The sequence below is a fragment of the Panthera leo genome, chromosome C2 (genome assembly GCF_018350215.1).
Source record: "Panthera leo isolate Ple1 chromosome C2, P.leo_Ple1_pat1.1, whole genome shotgun sequence".
Lineage (NCBI taxonomy): Eukaryota > Metazoa > Chordata > Mammalia > Carnivora > Felidae > Panthera > Panthera leo.
In genome coordinates this window covers 73,711,553-73,725,425 of record NC_056687.1, presented here as the reverse complement: position 1 = coordinate 73,725,425, position 13,873 = coordinate 73,711,553, and the positions used below count along the sequence as shown (strand labels likewise).

General features: G+C 44.4%; 1 long non-coding RNA gene across 1 annotated transcript in view; it reads right to left on the bottom strand.

Annotated features, from left to right (window-relative positions):
• Positions 1 to 2,430: 2,430 nt before the first annotated feature.
• LOC122198417 overlaps positions 2,431 to 13,873 on the bottom strand; it is a 37,936-nt gene continuing 26,493 nt past the window's right edge. The window contains exon 3 of the long non-coding RNA XR_006192973.1: positions 2,431 to 2,476. This is a non-coding gene — a long non-coding RNA (uncharacterized LOC122198417). The remainder of the gene's footprint in view (positions 2,477 to 13,873) is intronic.

Here is a 13,873-nt window from a genome sequence, read left to right as displayed (position 1 = left end):
TACATTTATTCATTTTTGAGAGACAGAGACAGAGTGTGAGTGAGGGAGAGGCAGAGAGAGAGAGAGAGAGAGGGAGACACAGAATCCGAAGCAGGCTCCAGGCTCTGAGGTGTCAGCACAGAGCCCAACGTGGGGCTCGAACCCATGAACCAGGAGATCATGACCTGAGCCGAAGTCAAGTGCTTAACCGACTGAGCCACCCAGGTGCCCCTGGAACTTACTTTAAAATATCTTGCTCTCTCTCTCTCTCTCTTTCTCTCTCTCTTTTTTTTGGTAAGCTCCATGCCAATGTGGGTCTTGAACTCACAACCCTGAGATTGAGAGTCACATGCTACCAACTGAGCCAGCCAGGCACCCCTAAAATACCTTGCTCTCTATTCCAGTTGCCATCAACCTTCTGCTTGCCTCCCTTGCCTCTGACCTCTCTAGTCCATCCAGTGGACAGATAACACATTGATAATAGCTGACACTTGTCATACACATACGTGCCATCATTGTTCTAAGGGCTCCGCATTTCCCTATCTCATTTATTCCTCATAAAATCCTAACAGCTGGATGCTTTTATTACCCCCATTTTATAGATGAGGAGATTGAAGTACAGTGCTGTCAAATAATATCCCTAAGATTAGGCTAGGGGGCACCTGGGTGACTCAGTCGGTTAAGTGACTCTTGATTTCAGCTCACATCATGATCTCCCAGTTTGTGAGTTCGAGCCCCGCCTGGGGCTCTGCCCTGACAGTGTGGGCTGTGCTTGGGATTCACTTTTTCTCCCTCTCTCTGTCTCTGCCCCCCACACACACAAAACTTTTTTAAGTGTTTTAAGATTACACAGCTAGCAACTGGCAGAACTGGGATTTTTAAAACACCAGATTGGTGTCAAAGTCCAAATTCCTAACTGCTGTGCCTTATTGCTTTTTTCAGAAGCACTTACATTGCCATGTTACTCTTCTGCTCAAGAACCTTCAGGGGCTCCCCTGTGCCACTGTGGAAAGTCAGAGTCCTAATTTAGCATTGAAAGCACTAAATGGTTTGGCTCTCACTAGCCTTCAGGTAAATTAATTAACTTCTCTGGGTCTCAATTACCTGTTCTATAGGTTGAGGATGATCATAATAGTAACTGCATCACTGGGCTGTTCTGAGGATTGAGCAAGGTACCAAGGTACAGCTCTTACCTCAGTGCCTAGCACAAAGTGACTCTTGATCAATGTTAGCTATCACTGAGTTACCTTTGGACCCTATTTCTCACAACTTCCTTATAGGCCCCGCTGACCAGGATGTTGCTGCAGATAAATTGTGCTTGTTGCTGAGCTGAGTGCTGGCACAGCGTTTCCCTGGCTAGAAATTTTCCCCATTCCCATAAGCCCATCCTCGTCACCCTTCTTCAGCAGCCCCTCCCCCCATGCTAATCGGAGTTTCTGGAACACTTACTCCTACCATCCCCTTTTTCTCCACATCATTTATTTAATCACCAGTTAAAAATTTATTGAGTACCTATCTAATAATAACGATAATTTCACTTGACATTAGCCTTTACAAAGGGCTTCTAGTCCCAACTCTGTCCTGTGAATCTCTACTGAAAGCCTCGGACGGACGCCAGTTCCCACTTCCGAGCGGCTTTTGTTTGAGTGTCAGTCCCAGGGACCGTGGGCAGCAGCGTGCAGATGCAGATCGGAACCCCATGTTCAGGAAGCTCACAGCCCTGTCCTCTCCGCACGTGGTGGCGATCCCGGGCAGCCGGTGGCAAGGCCCAGCAGAGCGCATGCTCAGCTTCAGGCTGGGCAGACATACTCGTCACCATTCGGTGCCTGCCCTGCGGCAGAGGCTCACACACACCATCGCAGAGGGGAGGCTGTCAGAAACAAAAGCAGCTCGCTCTCCAGCTGTCAGGACCTCTGCAGGAGATCCTTGATGTCAGCAGAGGCTGAAAGAGCAACGCTGAGAGAAACGTGGGCTGCTGCTGTCTTCCCAGAGATGGCAGGTGACCAGCCCTGGCCCGGACTGTCTTCTTCAAAGCACAGCTGTAGGCCACCTGGCCCCGTCTTCTGGTCCCCACTTAGTCTTCTGAGAGAGCTGACTGCCTTCTGATAACAAATTGCTACATTTGCTTGAACTTTTCCGTTAAATGAGGCCGATTTTGCTTTAACATGCCCTCTGCCTGCCTGCCACGGAGCAGCCCGAAGCCTTGGGCCGGGAAGGTGGGGTGACGGGGTGGCGGGATGGTGTCTCCCCTCGGGCCAGGATTTGGGAAGTGCCCCAGGTGCGGCAGCACTGGGCAAACTGTCGGTCAAGGTGCACCCCTGCTGCAGAGAGGGTGGGATCGCCGCTGGGTCTCCTCCGTGCCACAGTCCAGTCGCTGTACTGTCACGGCTATAATTCGCTGCAGATGGAAATCAGTTTCCTGGGCAAGCTGACAATGGCTAACAATTTCACATAGCCGTTTACTCTGGCCCGGAAATATCACTCCTAGGAAACCATCCTAAAGACGCACAGAAATTCAAACATTAAAGTATGTATCTTATATATTTTATTTGGCAGATTTCTCTTGGATGTTCGCGAATATATTAGAATACCACAAAATGAAATTTAGATTTGCCAACTTTGACAAAACAAAACAAGTGAACTTGTGCTATTGGGCTGGTGGCATAAATAAACAGTGAGGAGCTATGTCAATGACGTCGAAACTCAGGAAAAGTATTCTCCCTTCTGAACTGCCAGCACCAAGGACAGGCTACTTTCAGTAACCGTGTGACAAATCCACTCAACTTGGTGGTTTAGTTTCCATTGAGAGGTGCCTTTCCATTGGGCTTGGGGAGTGCCTCCCTGCACCCTGGGGTCTGATGGCTGATCTGGCAATAGCAAGGAAAGTAAATTCATTCTGCAGGATGCAGGGACGCACTTCCCAGAGGCTGCCCCTCCTGAGAAGCTTAGTCTTTTGTTCTTACCCATTTATTCACTGCACAAGTTTTTTTTTAGTTTTTTTTTTAATTTTGATTCCAGCATAGTTAACAATGTTATATTAGTTTCAGGTGTACCTATTGTGATTCAACAATTCTGTACATTACTCAGCAATCATCACGATGAGTTACTCTTTAATCCCCACCATCTGTTTCGCTCATCCTCCACCCTCCCACCCCCTCCCCCTACTCCCCCCACCCTGCCTCTGGTAACCATCAGTTTGTTCTCTGTAGCTACAAGTCTGCTTTCTGGTTTCTATCTCTTTTTTCTTTACTCATTTGTTTCTTAAATTGCACATATAAGCAGGCTCATATGGTATTTGTCTTTTTCTGACTTATTTTGCTTAGCATTATACTCTTTAGCTCCATCCATATGGTTGCAAGGGCAAGATTTCATTCTTTTTGTGGTTAAATAATACTCCATTGTGTCTGTGTGTCTGTGTGTCTGTGTGTATATATATATACATATATATATATATATGTATATATATATACACACATATATGTATATATACATATACATATGCAGAATGAATATATATATATATATGTATATATATATATATATATATATATAAGATGTGGTATATATATATATATATATATACATAGATATATAAGATGTGGTGTATATATATATATATATATATATATATATATATATGATGCGGTATATATATATATACCATTTATCTATTGATGGACACTTGGGCTGCTTCCATAATTTGGCTATTGTAAATAATGCTGCAATAAATACAGGGGTGCATGTATCCCTTTGAATTAGTGTTCTTGTATTTTTGGGGTAAATACCCAGTTCCCTGCACAAGTATTGAATGTTTGCTATGTGTGTGTCTTTTAAGTGTACCACATGACTTCATAAAGACTTAATGCAGGCCCAAAGCAGCCATATGGCATAGAGGAAAGGAAGTAGATTTTGAAGCTAGAAAGGACTCAGCTTCAGTCCTGGCTTAGCCACTTTCTAGCTGTGAACCCAGTTTCCTCAGTAAGATGGAGTCAATGCCACCACCATTTTGTTGTTATGAGAATTAGAAATGACAGCTGGAAGCCTCTTGGCAGAGTCCCTGGCACAGATTAGCCACTTCTACTCATTACTGAAGAGAAGGTTGTATGCATGCACTTTGACCTTTCCTCCTTTGGGAACAGCTGGTATGGAGTCCAGGTGATGAGACTGCTGGAGGCGGGTAAGGGGACCCAGCAAGTCCCTCTTCCTGTGGCTAATGGGGGAAGACAAGAAAAGTGCCTGCACACCCTTCGCATTCTTCAGGGCCCCTTGCAAGTCCCACCTCCTGGCACAATTAATGCCGCCTCCCTTCTCCACATCTTTCCTTCAGGTCTGTTTTAACACATTGTTCATGTCATGTATTACTGCAATTTTAAGTAGGCTTCACACCCAGTGTGGAGCCCAGTGTGGCACTTGAACTCATGACACTGAGATTAAAACCTGAGCTGAGATCGAGAGTTGGATGCTTAATTGACTGAGCCACCCAGGTGCCCCAGTGTGATTTTTTTTTTAATTTTGTTTAATGCTTATTCATTTTTGAGAGCATGAGCAGGGGAGGAGGAGAGAGAGAGGGAGACACAGAATCTGAGGCAGGCTCCAGGTTCTGAGCTGTCAGCACAGAGCCCAATGTAGGGCTGGAACTCATGAACTGTGAGATCATGACCTGAGCCCAAGTCAGACACTTAACGACTGAGCCACCCAGGCCCCCTGTGATTTTTTTTTTTTTTAATATACATCTGTTTTTCTCCCATCCTCCTCTTTTTTAAGCTATAAACTTCCAACAAGGCAGTCTTTTTTTATCTTTCTTCCCCCACCCCAGGTGCCCAGCTCAGTGTCAGACACATTGTAGGCCCTTCAAAAACCACTTATTGCCTTGAAAGCATGTCCAGCAAGAGACAGTAACACAGCGGGTTCAGGGCTGGTGGTGAGGAGGACCAAAGTTTCCTACAAAAAAAGTGAAATGATGGGTCACACTTTCTTCCCTCTGGCCTCGCATTTCATCTTTATTTCTGCCAACCTTGTTCCAAACTTTGACATAAGCACTAACCTAAATCGTCTCCCTGATTTGGCTCTCTCTTTTATTCCAGATTAATCACCAAACAAGATCACCTTAATCAAGTTGCTCCACGCTGAAAAGGACAGGATGGTCCTTCTTTGCCCATAGAGATTTAAATTCAAATTCCTTACTCTTGCATGTGGGGCTCTTCACGATTTGATGATATGCACCTGTTCTAAGGTTCTTTCATATTCCCTGAACATACCTACCCTTTGGCCAAGGGCTTACTTGGTCTTGTCCAAATATGTCTGATAGATCTATTTATTCATGCTTGGGCTGTCCTATCCAGAAGGCTGTCTCCCTGTCTCCTTCCCAAGTGGTCCATCAAGGCCCCATTCCTTTCCCCACTCCGATTATCCCTGCCTCTCCAGCCAATTGTCTTTCCCTCCCATAAACTCCAACATTGCATAAGTATTCCTTGTTATATGTGGCCTTTTATCATCAATTAGTTTTCTTATATTCACTCAGGTTTTATTTCTTCAGCTACTCTGTGAGCTCCTTAGAGGCTGTGCACATCACTGTATCTCCCTAGGCCTCTACCACAGGGCCTGCCTGGAGTAGATACTTGATCATTTCTTTTCTATTGATTTTGTAATCACCATGAGGTGTAAACTCCTTAATGTGGCCTACAGATCCTATACCAGTTATCCTTCTTTGGGCTCATTTGTGGCTCCTCTCCCTCCATACTTCATAGCTAACCACCCCCAGTATCGGTCAGTTCCTTAAACACTCCAGCCTAGACATCTCATGCCACTTCCTCTACACAAACACTCAGTTCCTCCTTTGTGTCTGGGTGACACTTACCCAACCTTTGAGTCTGAACCCAGGCATTGCTTCCTAGGCTCTGTTAGAAACTGCATGTTAGTCAGGTGGAGGCAGCCAAATGCAGTGTGTGTGTGTGTGTGTGTGTGTGTGTGTGTGTGTGTGTGTGTGTGTTTGGCAAGAGGAAATGAGAAACATCTACATCCATCCATCTGTGATCTCTCTCCAGCTTCTTCTTTTCCCCTAGTCCTTTCTGGGTGCCAGCCATCTGAAATTACTCACAGGACCTCTGAATAGTCCTCACTTTCTTCTGCCTCAGTGCCTTTGTACACACTTTTCATTCTGCCTGGATCCCATTTAATCCACCACTACCTTTCTTCACGTAGTTAACTCCTATTCATCCTACAATGTCCAGCCTGGGAGTCTGTGAAATGGGACCAGTAGTAACAGTTTCTACTTCAGAGGGTTGTTGTGATGATTACATAAGTATATATAGTTCTTAGACTACTTCTTGGTATATAGTAAGTGCTTGATAATCACCACAGTTCATGTGATCAAGCCCCACATCGGGCTCTGCACTGATAACACAGAACCTGCTTGAGATTCTCTCTCCCTGCCCCTCCCCTGCTCACGGTCGTTCTCTCTCAAAATAAATAAACTTTTTTTTTTTTTTTAAAGGATGTTTGTTCTTGTCTTTACCCATTTTCTAATTAGATTTTTTTTTTTGTAAAAAAAAGGATGTTTGGTTCTTGTCTTTACCCATTTTCTAATTGGATTTGGTTTTTTTTTTATGTTTTGAGAGTTATTTATATATTCTAGAAACTAGTTCTTTGTCAGATATGTGGCTTGTAAATATTGTCTCCCACTTTTTAGGTTGTGTTTTCATCCTCTTGACAGGGTCTTTTACAGAAGAAATTATTTTAATTTTGAGGAGGTCTAATTTATCCATTTTTTCCTTTTATAGCTTATGTACAGATTTAAAAGAATTTTTTTTAACGTTTACTTATTTTTGAGAGACAGAGAGAGAGAACAAGCGGGGAAGGGGCAAACAGAGAGGAAGACACAGAATCTGAAGCAGGCTCCAGGCTCTGAGCTGTCAGCACAGAGCCTGATGCGGGGCTCAAACCCATGAACCATGAGATCATGACCCGAGCTGAAGTCAGACACTTAACCGACTGAGCCACCCAGGTGCCCCCAGATTTTTTAAATGTAGACATATGCTTTCATTTATCTTGGATAAAAACCTAGAAGTAATACTGCTGGGTCATATGGTAAATGTATATTTAACACTATTTTTAAAACTCTTGAACTGCTTTCCAAAGTGACTGTACCATTTCCCATTCCTACCAACAAAGTATACCATATGTATATCCTCCTTAGGAGGTCTGTTCATGGAGTGCCTGGGTGGCTCAGTTGGTTAAGCGTCCAACTCTTGATTTTGGCTCAGGTCACGATCTCACAGGCTCGTTAGATTGAGCCCCGCATTGGGCTCTGTGCTGACAGCGCAGAGCCTGCTTGGGATTTTCTCTCCCTCTTTCTCTCCCCCTCCCCTGCTCATGCTTTCTCTCTTGCAACATAAATAAACATTAAAACAAACAAACAGTATAGTTCATATACAAAGGCTTAGGCTACATATGCCTGGGTCTATTTCTGGACTCTAGTCTGTTTCATGATCTACTAGATGGAACTATAGAAACATTTCATTTTCTATGGAACATATTTTTGTAGTGGTTAAATTTTTTAAATTATTTTTTTAGTGTTTTTATTTATTTTTGAGAGAGAGAGAGAGGGAGGGAGGGGAAGGGACAGAGAGAGAGGGGGACAGAGGATCTGAAGCAGGCTCTCTACTAGCAGCACAGAGACTGATGCAAGGCTCAAACTCACAGACCTGAGCCACAGTCAGATGCTTAACTGACTGAGCCACCCAGGAGCCCCTGTAATAGTTAATTTTTAAATAATGTGCATCTAATACTTTTATTGTCAGTAAAAAAACACAAGGAGTTTGAAAGGAATATTATCTGCCTAAGTGTAAATACAAAACTAACATAATGGTTTGAATAATATATTGGGGAAATTTTCCAGCAAATAGAGCAAAAAGACCAAAAGGAAGAAAATAGGAGAGTAAAGGTTAAAAATTAGAGTACGAGTTTGGAAGGTCTTGCAACCAAATTGCAGTGTTTCCAGAAAGAGAGAAAAGGAAAAAAGGAAAAAGCATCAGAAGCAATCAATGGTATAATTAAAAAACAGAATGAAGGAAGGCCAGATTGAAGGACTTGTAAGTGGCCAGTACCATTTTAGAGACCAAGAGATTTCACTGTTTCCAGGGAGGATAAAAAGTGGGTTACACACAAAGTTTAGGAACCAGAATGGCTTCTAATTTCTCACTAGAAACCCAAATACAATGAAGTCTTTAAAATTCTGAAGGATGTCATTTCCAATCTAGAATTCTACACCCAGCCACACTACCAATCAAGCATGAGAGTAGAAAACAATATTTTCAAGTAGGCAAAGTCCCATTTCTCCTATTGTGCATGCTTTCTCAAAAACCACTAAAAAATAAAGCAAATCAAGGAGAAAGATCTAAAACATGAGAGAGACAAAGAGGTTTCCCAGGAGGATGGTGAAGGGAAATCCCATAATAGCTGTGTACCAGATGTAGAGACCAACCACTTCCATTTGGAGAAGTGTGACTCAAGAAACAAATACTATGAGAACTATTACCACCAAAATTCCCGCTGACATTATACCCTCACTTAGATGTGAGGACAGGTTTATCGTGTTGTCATGCCTTCAACATGTATTAAGAAAATTCCTGCTCATCTTTCTCTCTGCCTTGCTGCTAGAATTAGCTGAGAACATTAATTTCCCAAAAAAAATCCCATTTCTCAGGTGTTCTGCTTTGACCTACTCTTGAGAGCTGGACATAGGCCATGTAAGCTTGTAAGCAGAAAATACAAGCAACCCTCTCCCTCTGCCCCTATCTCTATAGGGTGTTCAGCACCTGGCCCATACTGTAGATCTCCCAGATGCTTAGACACAGGTGAGCCCTCATCGCTAGAGACTTACTTATAAACTTAAGCTCCTTACTCATATGGGTCCCACCCAATGCCCTGTACCCAACTCAGTATTTCTAATTTTGAACTCATAATCATGTTTTTTTCCTTCATTTTAAGCAGGCTCCACTTGCAATGTGGGGCTTGACCTCACAACCCTGAGATCAAGAGTCCCACGCCCTACCAAGTGAGCTAGCCAGGTGCCCCTAAACTCATAATCTTCTTAAAGAGTTTTCCAAATTACATAATCTTTAGACCCCCACAAATCCTGAATCTTTCTCTACTCATCACTTTGCCTTCCAACTTCTCCAGAAAAGTCTTCTTTTTTTTTTTTTTTTACTTTTTTTACATTTTTATTTTATTTTTGAGAGAGAGAGAGAGAGAGTGCGAGCAGTGGAGGGCAGACAGAGAAGGAGACACAGAATCTGAGCTTTGGGCACAGAGCCTGACGTGGGGCTCAAACTCACAGCCTGTGAGATCAGGACATGAGTCTAAGTTGGGGGCTTAACCAACTGAGCCACCCCGGCGACCCCCTCCCCCCAGAAAAGGGTTTTGAAAACTCAGGGAAGGAATTCTTAGCCCAGTGACTCTATTTAGCTTGTTTTTCTGGGAAATCTCATCAAATACTGGCAAGAGTGCTCATTTCTTCCACAGCTGGCTTTGTGTTATTCAAATTCGAGTGATAGATTGTTTAGGGCTGTGTAACTTGGGGAGAAACTGTAAAGAAAAGTGGAAAGATTAACATAAATGTCAGTCCAATGCTTACCGAGGAGGATGGGGGTAGTCAGAAGAGGCAGAGATTGGAGATAGGCCCACATCTGGGCTTCAGATACTAGTGGGTAACAGGTGTTTTGTTTTATTATTTATGTTTAAACTGTACATATACTTCGGTAAATGTGATGCATTTCATAATTTAAAAGGAGGCAGAGGTGCTTAAAGGACATTGTTTCCTTCCTTAAGGGTGGGAGCTGGAGACAGCAAGTGAATATGGGCAGAGTCACTGTCAATAGCAAGTTAAGTACAAAAGGTAACAATTATTTTCTAACATTCTTATAAATCTGTGACTGGTTAGAGAGGAAAGTGGTTACTTCAATAAAGTCCACTGACTGAGCAGAGACGGGGCAAAATCCAGCTGGCTTTCCAGCCCTTCCTGCCACAACAGCACCTTTCTGGTGTTGAGGGTCTTGTGGACAGGGAAACTGAAGGGACCCCATGAAAGACTGCATATTTTTTTTAAGTTTACTTATTTATCTTGAGAGACAGAAAGAGGGAGGACATGAGCGGGGGTAGCGGGCGGGGGGGGGGGGTGGGCAGAGAGACAGGGAGAGAGAGAGAATCCCAAGCAGGCTCTGCACTGCCCCCACAATCTTGACACGGGACTTGAACCCACAAACCACAAGATCATAACCTGAGCAGAAGTCAAGAGTCAGAGGCTCAACCAACTGAGCCACCCAGGTGCCCCAGGACTGCATTTTTGCTGCCTCTATTTTTGCTAGGACACACAGCTCTATCTTACACATGTCTTAACGTATGTCCTCCTTGTAAAGGTGAAGGAGTTAATGATCTCTTTGGAGACTTGCAGCCCAATAGATAACATCTAAGGAGTGACTGGGTGGGCGGGTTGTCATGTGCATTTTCCAAACCTCTGACTTCCCAAGATCCCTGGTTCCAGGGCCTAAGTGACTTATGGAGGACACTTAAACACTCGTCTTTGTTTTAACCAGTTCCTGGATGCTTGAGAAGACACATACATGGGACCACAATCCTCAATAAAAACCCCTGACACCAAGCAAAGATGAGACTCACTCTCTTCTCCTTTCCTTTCCGAGTCTCCTGGACACTCTGTATCTGCTCTGTCTGCTTGGCTTCATTAACCTCTGTTCTCACTTCCTCCCTGTTCACATTTGATTTCTATCCTGTGCAAAGCCAAGGACTCTCTTGGCTGGTCCTGCAGGACCCCCTCTGGGTCCTCGGACCCAGCCAGGCTGCATCAGCCTGATCCTCAGTTTTGCATGTCTTGGAACATGTTTTGGATGCTCCCCTGCAGCTTTCTTGGCATGGAGAGAACACTTCTTAATGACCAGCCACTTGTGAACTCCCTGAGGACAGAGATCATCTTTTATCCATCTCCAAATTCTCAGTGCCTAGCAAAGTCCTACCTGCAACAACAGTTAACAGACTTTCCTGGCAACCTGGATACTCATGTGTTCCAAATAAAACATCCATTCCTGCTCTGGAGGAAGAGCTCCTTTCTGAGGACCTGGTGGCCTGTGAGAAATAAGCCCACTGACCCCATCAAAGAGGGACGCAGAGACTCGGAGCACAGTGAAGTGAGGCTTCACGTTCTTGCGAGAGCAGGTGTCTGATGGACAGGAACACTCGGGGTGGTTACAGCAGGCAATTTACCTCTTAGCTTGCAAATCCCTCCCCTGATTCCTCATTGGCTGAGTACGACAGAGGTTACAGCCTTACCCGAAGCCGGCCAAATAAAGAGGGGAAGAGAAATCTGGTAGTGATAAGGATTTGGGACTCCACTGGCAGGGGTGGGGGGAGTGTTGTACATATTTCCAGTAAGTTGTAAACCTATTGTTGACTAGACAGCACAGCTTTTCTTTGGTATTCCTGAAAATGAATCATCTCGCTTCTCACATGGCCTGACCCTCTGCTGAGGACAGAAATCACCCACCATACTACAAGCTCCTCATGCTCTCGTTCCCCCTGCCTGAGCCTGAATACTCAACCCTGGGGCAGTATCTTGCTCATAGTAAGGACTTGGGGTTCCAGAAACAGATGCAGAAACAGAGTAGCTCAGGCCACAGGCACACTTTCCCTACCCCTCACCCCCGGTCAGGTCACTTTGTGGTCTTTACCTTATCTGCACATATATAATCCTCTAGTCAAGCCTGCAGAGAAGTTCAAACCAGAAGTTTCCTAGAAAAAAGTCTTAGAGTGTCAGTCCTGCTCAGCTGTTAAAATGTGATGGGGAGCATTCGATTCCACTAAGCTAAATACACTTGTCAGTGTACCCTGCATTAGAGCGCTCCAGTCAGAGCTTCAGCTACCGGAACAAATCACGAGAACCAGACTCAGCCCTCGCAAGTTCAGCGCGAGTGATTTGACCATCAGGACCCTGCTCCTCACGTGCACTGATAAATGCTGACTGCCCTGGGGACAAGCAACTGGTTGCTGTGCCTGAAGGGACACGGAAGCTGTGTAAGGCTTGGCCCACAGCCAGAAATAGTTTAGATTCCCAAAAGTTCTTGCCGTGTCCAAGCAGCTAGAACGCTTCCTTTTATCTATAGTCCATCAGAAACAGACTCAGAAGAGTTTAGAAGTGGAGTAACAAGACCAAGCCTAGAACAGAGTTCTCCTAATAGCCACATGTTCATTGTTCTCGCTATCACACTGTGCATCTTTGATCCCATGATCTGAGTATCCCACAGTGAAAGGCCTGCCACCCACCACGGCAAGGTTATGGGTCTTCTGTTGGCATTTATATAGAGTTACATCTTTGTAACTGCGAAAACCATATTAGCTCAGCTAGCCTGTTGAGTGGATAAATAGTGATCACTCCTTCCTGATCCTATCTTTATAATATGGCATGTTTACAGGATGGGAATTCTAATTTGCAATCTATTTCGCATTCATATATGTAAATGAGTTCCCCCAGCCCCGGAGGAAATACCATAAATTAATTAATGGAGCCTATAATAGCCAAATCCAGTTATGTGGAACATTAGTGATGAGGTTTTGGGGTGTTGGTGGGGGTTCAGAGCTGATGACCAGTTACGAATTCTTTGGTGCAAAAAGGTGATTTTATTAAAGCATGGGGACAGGACCCGTGGGCAGGAAGAGCTGCACTGGGGTTGTGCAGAATGATTGCTTATATATTGTGGAGTTGGGGGAGGTAAAGTCAAGAGGGAGTTTCTTAAAGTCATTTCCATATGCTAAAGTGGACTTACAGTTTACTGGAGGCCTAACTGTTGTCAAGTTAAGGTTGTTTTTCCCTCTAGCAAAGCATTATCATTAAGATAGTAGAGAGTTCCTGGAAATTAGGCTATTGATGAGATATGTGTAAACTGATGGAGACTATCAGTTTAACCATTTGTGTTCTGTCCTTTCCTTTGTTCTTAGGCAGCCAGGAGTGCCTGAGGAATGTCACACATATCCCACCTGTTGGGGGTGGGGGGGGGGGAGCGTTGTTCTAGCTCATGCTTGGCCCTCAGCTTGCCTTATGGTCCCTCATCCCTAGGACACCTACCATAAACTGAAGGGAGGGCTTGTTACTTTTTAGCGACTAGACTGACACACACTAGAGGCATGAATTCCTTTCCAGAACCAGGTGGGGTATATATGAATAAATGTTATCCATGTCCCAACTTAGGGAAAGAGATATTATGGGAATCGATGTCTGTTACTATAAATGACAAAGAGACTGCTCGCCCTATTTCTGCTCTACCCTTTGGCTTATTCTGAAATACGGGTGTAGGGTTAAGTGGGGAATCACATAAAAGGTGGACTTCCCTTTAAGGGAGAGTGAGACAGAAGAAGAGTGGGCCTGATTGTTCATCTACTGAGAAAATATTGCTTGAATCTCTTCTATATTTTTTGTGAGGTTTTGCGTGAGGAGGTGATGGAACATCTAATAAGATCCAGGAGCCCATCCTTGGAAAAGAGCCTGATATGACTATTCAGCATGAAGAGCAGACACCTGGGAAAATGTCTGCTGCCATGTGATGGAAGTGACCTCATCTGGAAGCCCAGACACCTGCTGCCAGCCAAAGCTTTGCCATTCACTTTGGGCAAATCACTTCCCCTCTCTGGGTCTCAACATCCTTGGCTATGGAACTAGAGGTGGGGAAGAATTACAGGTGGCAAAGAAGGACCCCTCCCACACAGATAAGGACCTGACGGTCCCTCTGGAGTTTTTAGTCTACGGCTGTCCTGCTCTCCATAGAGACCATTTCAAAACTTCTCCACTTTGCTTGGGTCTCCAAATCCCTTCCGATTCTCCCCAGTCTTAGCA